We start from the raw sequence: 7,387 nt of genomic DNA, 5'->3' as shown, positions 1-7,387 counted from the left end.
TTTCTCCGTTGCGCGCACACTTGATTCGCGCGCCTTCCGAAAGGCGAGACAGCCTCCCCAAGGTTGTCTTCCCCCACGATCATGCGCAATCTCGGAATACGCCTCTTTCGTGGGTGCTTGACCGGAAAGCTTGCCGCGGGGCGATGCTGGCCATCAATGCTCGCCATTGACACTTTAACAAACATCAGAAGCCGAGCACTAGAATGAGATAGATAGAGAGAGAGGAAATGAGAACGAAAAAGAGAGGGTGCGCCACGTTCACCTTATCGAGCGCATGTAGTCCCTTTCAAGGGGCGTCCTGCCTGCGGTGAGCTCGACGTCGCCACATCCGAGACAATCCAAGAGCCGCGCGAAAATCCGGCCAAAGTGTAAACAGCTTTGCCGAGAGCCGCCAACGCCCGCCATTCTTCCTCGCGCGCGGCCTGCATTCGCAGAGCGATTCCCCGAAAATCCGTGCGTTGCGAAACTTTCGAGCTCGACGAGCACTTTTTTTCTATGCCACGCTTAGCGTATGCCGTCTCTCATTTCGCAGCCGCGTTTTCTTTTCCTCGTTCGTTTATTTCTCCGGAGGCACCGTGTGTCAAACGTCGCTGGCTTTGATTACACAAGAGAGGCAGATTTAAATTTTAAACGCAGATGAAATGGCGTGCTCGCTTTTAAAAATTGGTGAGCTACAGTTCTGTGCACATTTATCTTACCCTGTGCTTATCTGTTGCTTTTGTTTTCACCGCTTCGCAATCGCCCGCTGAACTTTTCAACGCGCACTCGGATCCTCCGTACCGGGTCTCTATATGCGAGAATTTAATCAGTCTGCTACCTTTTACTCCGGTGAATACGAGCCTACGCATTCGCATCCACGTTATTGTTGGCTTACTTTTATTTTGTATCTTCTTTTTTTTTCCCCGATTGCAATGAACGCGGCGCTGCGGTTCCCGTAGGCACTCGCTGTAAATGTAAAACACGAGAGCCACTGCAAGGATGAAACACCGTTAGTTCAAAGTGCTTTCAGCGAAAGGTTGTGAGCAGCGCTCTAAAACGCGCAGTGTATTCGTAGCGCGTCATGCAGCGGAGCATGACGCTATAGAACCATTCCTACATATCTCTTCAGGGGTGTGCGATCCGCACCGAATGTCGCTATATAAGAGCGCAGTTAAACTTCGGAGGCACCGCTTGCCGAGGCTTCGTGTTCAAGGCTCGAGTGGCTGCAGGGTTCAAGCATGAGGTGTGGCTGGGGATGACCCCCCGCTGAGTACGGCATTGCATGCTCGGTCCCCACCCACTGCGGCACATTCCGATGGAGGGGGAAAGAAAATACGCCGTCTGCGCGTTAGATAACCCTAAATTACGGAATAGGAACGTTTCAACCCTGCTATTAAATTACATTTCTGAAATGGCGAAGATTTCCAGACACACTGTGAAGCGAAGCTGCGTAAGCCAGGCAGAAAAAGCCCGATAAACGGGTAGCGACGTCACCTTGAAGTTTCTGAACTGAGCGTGCCTGACGTAATTCATTTCGAAGGCATCCTCCATTCTAGCTATGTACTCTGTAAAATTTGTGGTTGGGCGAGTTGGTTGAAGACTGAGATTAGAAGGCTGAAGACTTAAGATCAGCGCCCGTTTTATTCCTTGTTAATCTCCTCTCCTTAATTAAGTGTTTCTTTCCCCGTCACTCTAGTATACGTTCTCTATGGCTATCTGCTTATTGGTAAAGAACACCAATATGGGGCATTCTGTGTCAACCAGAGGGCGTGCTGTTTCTGTGCGTCGGATTTCAATTTGGCCTTCGGACGTATAGTTCACGTGTCACGTGTCACGTGCCAAAGCCCTGTGCTGGTGCTGAACATGGGACGCAGCCGCAGGATCCGGGCACTTGGCTGGGACACGTTCCATGGTTGCATGTCGTACGCTATAACAGGCCGAGATGACGCGTACTGTCAGAGACGCCTGAGCCCGAATTCGCACGACTAAACGCTGTGTGTGTGCGCGCCATTCGTCCTTTGCGGATACCCTCTACCACAGCCCGAAGCCTCCGGACGGATACTTCCGGTGCACCAACTCTTCGCAGGTACGCACATCAAAGAACAGCGTTAAGTAAAGCTAAATGTGAATCGCGAGAGGGTCGCAAGTGCTTCCAGATACCAACCTCTAGCCGACACCTGGCGCCTTCACAAAAGATCTCTGTAAACATTACGAAGCCAAGAGATAATGAGGTCAAGAAAAGCACAGGGGATATTATTCTGTCGTTTTATTTGAAATTCAGAAATGATAACGCAGGTAAAATGAATATGGGCGAAAAAACAACTTGCCGCCGGGTGAAAGCCAAACCCCCAACCTCCACGTTCCGCGTGCGATGCTCTATCCATTGAGTTACGATGACGGCTGTTCCCATGTATGCATTCTGGCCTATTAATGCATATATTTACACATATACTTGCTTATCTTTCTAAATAGATGCAAGCGCGTCCTGGGCGCTGAGAGATAGCGTTTAACATTTCTTAGAAGGTGAAAGGTGGCCACCCGAGGAAGATGAAGAAGTATACGTGTCAATATTAACATAAATATTCTGACCGTGAGAGTGCCAGCGCCACTCGAGTGGAGCGGATCGATATGCAAATAATGCCATACCATTTCTACATTTCATTTAAAACAACACAATACTTCCTTGTATGCTTTACTTGGTTTCGGTATCTGTTGGCTCCGTAATGTTGTGACCAATGAAAATTGAGTCCGTCGGTTACCCTCTTCTCGTTCAAGTCTGCAGAAACACACACGATAAACTTCGTGAAGACGCTGTCTGCCAGATGCCGTGACGTAAGATCACGCTGCCGAGATTCATGGCAGATTTTATCTGACTTTCCAACTAATTCATTACTTAAAGACCTAAAGATACTTAAAGCGTTTGATCTCTTCAATTTTCGCTTAGCGTTAACATACGGTAAGGAGTTCCAAAAAAACATTAACCACACCAGGTCTATAGCCAACTTGACACGAAATAGAAGCTATTATGCTACAAGATTTCCGGAAAATTGGTTTGTGCCATACCCACGCACCAGCTATGCGAAACAAAAGCTTTCACACACTTTACCGCATTTATTAAATAAGTTCATGAACGATAGTATTGATGTTTCTTCTTGCAGTAAAAACAAGTTAATAAATTACTTTGGTGCCTATTAGCCTTTAATCTCTGTATAAGCAGGCTTCTTTTTACTGAGTTGTGTATTTTTTATTGCTATCTGCTGTATGAATACTTGCATGAAAACGTTTCTTGTTTTTGTTTTGTTCTTTCTCTCTTACCCTCCCTTTTTGCCATGTGTTTGTTTTCTGCTGCTGCTGTCACGAGAAGGCTTAAGGACTAGTCAAGTTGCTCTTTTGTAACTTTTTTCCTTATATCCTCCATAAACTTGTATATTTATGTAAATAAGTTCATTCATTCATTCATTCATTCATTCATTCATTCATTCATTCATTCATTCATTCATTCATTCATTCATTCATTCATTCATTTCGCCATGAATTACGGGTCTGCGAAGTTAAACGCAGCTTCTGCGAAGTTAAACGCCTACGTCTCGCTTGCTTGCGGCAATTCTTCGAAAACCAACGTCTGTCTTTGCCTCTGCAAGCGTGAATGAGCTTAGAGCAGCAGACGCTGTGAACGTACACCTGGCAGGTGACAAGCAAACTGGTGAACTCGGACGCGAAATGGCAAGCTTTATTTTTATTTTTTATGCGAAGCATATTACTAGAGCTCAACCCAGCTCCTCAGGCGCGGCGGTGTCGCCTTCAATACCACGTGACACCGTGACGTCACGACAGAGGAGAAACGGGGCTCCAACTCGCGCCGTCGCTCGAGAGCTCAACCCAGCTCCTCAGGCGCGGCGGTGTCGCCTTCAATATCACGTGACACCGTGACGTCACGACAGAGGAGAAACGGGGCTCCAACTCGCGCCGTCGCTCGCGCCGTCGCCCTCCCCGCATCGGACGCGGTGAGCGTCGAGCAACGCAGCGTTCGGCGCGACAACGATTTATTCATGAAGTGCAACGCCGCAGACACCGACACCGACGACACCGGCTTTTCTGCGACACGAGCTCCTTAACGCTGTCGCGTTAAAATAAAGGCTAGTATGCTTCGCATCCTGGGCGTAACCTTAGCTAAGCCACAGCCATTTTTTTTTTCAGTTGGAGTGGCTCTTACTTGGTGGACACCGTAAACCGTATTATTTCGGACGACAGACTTGTCATCTAGGAAAGGAGGAAAGAAGCGAGAGTATCCCGCGTCTCGCCTTGCGGGAGCTTGAAATGCAGCTGAAACAATTGCGAGCACGTGGACAGACGAGCGGCTCCCGTTTCGGCGAGTTCCGCATGTCGCAACATCATTACCAATGTAATTCTCAACATGATCATTGACGCAATGCCCAACGTGTTCCCAACGTGTTCCCACTATGATTCCCGACAGGATTTCCAACGTGACTCCTAAAGTTATACCCCACGTGTTCCCAACGTGATTCCTAACATATTCATAGCATGTTTCCAATATGATTCTCCATCGACTTGTTGCCTGTTGCCAGTGTGGCGCTCCCAAAGAGTCACTGGCACGCAAGGAGCAGTGGAAAACGCGTGTGCGTCAAAACTACCCGATATCTGAAACGATGTTTGGTAAAGATCTCTCCATTCTCAGCGAAAAAGCTATTCGCACAGCTGGAAACTGTTGCAGCCACTTGCTTCACTTGTAATGCGACGAGCTTTACTGCTAATGAAAGCGACTTTTATGGTCTCGGCAGACTCTGTAATAGAGCTGTAGCAGCCTTACACTATACACTTTTGTTCTTACCTATACAAAATTTGTATAAATCTTACGGATACACAAATAGTCAGCACGTACCTATTTCCATTTGGTCTATTCCTTTCTCCATAGAGATTAAAACATTCTTACAAGGTGTCACGCGACGTTATAGGAGAGCATCTAGACAAACCGTGTTGGCACTCCTCATAAAAAAATTTTCATCGCTGACTTACAGAACTATGTCAACAAACCAGCATGTTGAGCTCTCCGTTTGATCTGCTTGCCGTACTGCAGTTTCTATAGAACGTGGAATTCTCGTTTGCATTTCTTTTTCAGCTGAGTTGGCACAGAAAGCCATAATTCCGCAGGTTTTTTATTGATAGTCCATAGGCTGTGTTTGCTTTTTATCCTTCTTTATTGTAAGTGAACGGGAGATAGTTTATAGGCGCCATAGAAAGACATCCATGGTCGCGCCTGTGTTTCGCGCTTGACGGATCTACTGGCACATTTCCCGCGCGTTTGCAGGCGCTGTTGGTTAACTGTTTTTCGAGTACGACAGTGCGTAAAGAAAGTACGCTAAAAAGTTGGCTTTGCTGCTATAATTAATCACTCTTTCTCAAAGTAACACTGCCTAATATAAACAAGGACAAAAGAAATGGTGGCGAACATTAGGTTGAATACAAATACAAACGCTTGCGTTCGATATTTTTTGTACGTGAGTATAGTTTCATTCGTTTATCTTCTGAGCCTATGTTGAACGTAATACGTCGTGATAAACCAGCTTTCCTGACAACAGGTTCTTCTGGATCAATCAGTGTCGAGACTGACGTTGTTTTCCTTTCCGTGAAATAGGAATTGAGCAAGCAATGTAGCGTTGCCTCGTTGCTCGCTGATTGGTTATCGGTGCAGAAGTATTATGTTTAAAAAACATTTTGGCCAAAACACCTTAAAGCCAAAGGACCGGTCTGTAATAACTTAATGTCATTAGCCGACTTCAAACCCCAACTGTTTGTTTGCTATAACAATTAGCCGGTGCCGGTTTTTAGGAACAACTCGTGCGTTCATGGAGGGTGCACACAAACGTGAGTCATCGCCATGAGAGTAGTCCCCAAATCTGCTTAAATTTGACGGGGCAGCTCCTTCTGGGCGTGGCACATTATATGACCTTGGAGCAGCGTAGTCTTTCCCCGGGATAATAACTTGAACCAGACGATCTAGATGCTTGTCGCCAAACTTGAACCAGATACTCTAGATGGTTATTGCCTAGCCTGAGCCAGACACTCAAGATGTCTGTACCAAGCCAGAACTAGACGCTCTAAAAGGTTTTTGCTAAGCCTGAACGAGACGCACTAGGTGCTTGTTGCCAAGCCTGAACCAGATGCTCTCCATGGATGTTGCAAAGCCAGAATCGGAAACTCTAAATGCTTCTTGCCAAGCCAAAACCACACACTCTATATGCTTGTTGTCAAATCAACCAGACTAGATGTTTGTTACCAAGCCAGAACCAGGCACTCTAGATGACTGTTGCCAAGTCTGAACAAGGCTCTAGATGCTTGTTACCAAACCTGAACTAGGCACTCTAAATGCTAGTAGCCAAGCGAGAATGAGACACTCGAGATGCGTATACCAAGCCAGAACTAGACGCTCTAAAAGCTTTTGCTAAGCCTGAACGAGACGTACAATAGTCGGATACAACTTTAGAAAAAAGGGGGCGTTTACTCCTCCGCGGCGGATGCAGACGAGCATCCACCAATGGGCGCGCACTCTGGACCGACGTCATGCGCCGGACGGCCGGTGACTTCACCGCTTCGGTCACCTGGGCGGGGCCTCCCCTTTTTTCTAAAGTTGTATCCGACTATAGGTGCTTGTTGCCAAGCCTGAACCAGATTCTCTAGATGCTTCTTGCCAAGCCAGAACCACGAACTCTATATGCATGTTGTCAAATCAGAACCAGACTAGATGTTTGTTGCGAAGCCTGAACAAGGCTCTAGATGCTTGTTACCAAGCCAGAACCAGACACTCTAGATGCTTGTTGCCAAGCCTGAACAAGGCATTCTACATGCTTGTCGCCAAACGAGAATGAGACACTCGAGATGCGGGTACCAAGTCAGAACTAGACGCTCTAAAAGCTTTTTGCTAAGCCTGAACGAGACGCACTAGGTGCTTGTTGCCAAGCCTGAACCAGATGCTCTCCATGGATGTTGCAAAGCCAGAACCTGAAACTCTAGACGCTTCTTGCCAAGCCAGAACCACACACTGTATATACTTGTTGTCAAATCAGAACCAGACTAGATGCTTGTTGCCAGCCAGAACAAGGCTCTAGATGCTTGTTACCAAGCCAGAACCAGACACTCTAGATGATTGTTGCCAAGCCTGAACCTGACACTCTAGATGCTTGTTACCACCCCTGAGCTATGCACTCTAAATACTTGTAGCCAAGCGAGAATGAGACACTCGAGATGCGTGTGCCAAGCTAGAACTAGACGCTCTAAAGACTTTTTGCTAAGCCTGAACGAGATGCACTAGGTGCTTGTCACCAAGTCTAAACCAGAAGCTCTAGGTGCCTGTTGCCAAGCCGGAAGCGGATGTCATAGAAGCTAATTACAG

The sequence above is a fragment of the Dermacentor albipictus genome, chromosome 2 (genome assembly GCF_038994185.2).
Source record: "Dermacentor albipictus isolate Rhodes 1998 colony chromosome 2, USDA_Dalb.pri_finalv2, whole genome shotgun sequence".
In the NCBI taxonomy this organism is placed as follows: Eukaryota; Metazoa; Arthropoda; class Arachnida; order Ixodida; family Ixodidae; genus Dermacentor; species Dermacentor albipictus.
The sequence above is the reverse complement of the archived record's forward strand: the minus strand, read 5'-3'. Positions refer to the sequence as shown.